Source organism: Dermacentor silvarum, chromosome 2 (assembly GCF_013339745.2).
Source record: "Dermacentor silvarum isolate Dsil-2018 chromosome 2, BIME_Dsil_1.4, whole genome shotgun sequence".
NCBI classification, from domain to species: domain Eukaryota; kingdom Metazoa; phylum Arthropoda; class Arachnida; order Ixodida; family Ixodidae; genus Dermacentor; species Dermacentor silvarum.
The window spans coordinates 166075037-166076534 of NC_051155.1; positions in this window are offsets into that span (position 1 = coordinate 166075037).

Consider the following 1498-nt stretch of genomic DNA (forward strand, 5'->3'; position numbering starts at 1 on the left):
AAACACACGCAGACATTCGGTTTGTAGGTTTCATTATTTCTCTACATTTTGTTTCGTCTATTGAAGCGACAGGTCAAACAAATAGCTGCTGTTGCCTTGAATAAATCTCAATGTCACGTGCCGCTGTGAGTGACGTCACACTACTGCGAACTACGTAGGCGCACTTGTGCGATTGGCGTCGACTCTCCGGCTAGGAGCGCGGCGCCCGCGAGGAGAAGGGCGCAGGGCGTGTGGTTTGAAATTTTAGCTCTTTTCGCAGCATGTAGCTATGTAATACTTAGCAGACACGATCGTTTGCGCACATTGTATGCGCTGCGCTTGCCAGATCAAAATGGCCAGACCTGGTGAGGGGTCCTTTAAGACTTTTAGCAGTGCCTTGGTCGAACTTTGCTGCGAAGGCTTATGAAAAGGAACACAGGGAGGTTGACCAGACAAGAAAAAAAAACGCTTTGCTACCCTACAATAAGAGACAGGGGAGGGGGAAAGATAAGAAAGAAATACGTATACATGTAGGCACCGAGTACATGCATGCGATCGCAGCAATTGTAGCTGACAAATCGCAGCTCGACAATATTTCGAGGCGAATCTCTGCACCAGTCTTCTTGAGTACATTATGCTATTGTGCCGCGCGCCTTTTATACCTTCGATAATTATTACGGTCAGTTTAACGCATACTTATTTTATTGAAAAATAAAATTATAATATTTATTTAAAAAATACTGCGGACAAGAAGTCCAAGCAGGGTCGTCTTCAATCTGTCAACAAATGTGAAAAAATAAGGCGACTATGGCCAAGAGAAATCTGCGGAATACAATCAACCTCTCTATATGGCTTTCATAGATTATGAAAAGGCATTTGATTCAGTAGAGATACCAGCAGTCATAGAGCATTGCGTAATCAAGAGTACAAGAGGCATACGTGAATATCTTAGCAAACATCTACAAGGATTCCACAGCTACCTTGGTTCTCCACAAGAAAAGTATAAAGTTACCTATCAAGAAAGGGGTCAGGCAAGGAGACACAATCTCTCCAATGCTATTCACTGCATGCCTAGAAGAAGTATTCAAGCTCTTAGACTGGAAAGCTTAGGAGTGAGGATCAACGGGAATACTCGCAACCTCCGATTGCTGATGACATGTCTTATTCAGCAACAATGGAGACGAATACAGCAAATGATAAGGACCTTGACCGAGAAGTGTAAGAGTGGGTTGAAGATTAATACGCAGAGGACAAAGATAAGTTCAGTAGCCTGGCAAGGAACAAGAATCAGGATCGCCAGTCGCCTCTACAGCTGTCAAGGAGACGTTATCTAGGTCAATTACTCACAGGGGACCCTGATCTCGAGAAAGAAATTTACAGAAGAATAAAATGGATGGAGTGCATTACGGCAGGCATTGCCAAATCCTGACTGGGAGCTTACCACTGTCGTTGAAAGAAAAGTGTACAATCATTGCATTTACCGGTGTAACATAGGGGGCAGAAACTTGGAGGTTAACAA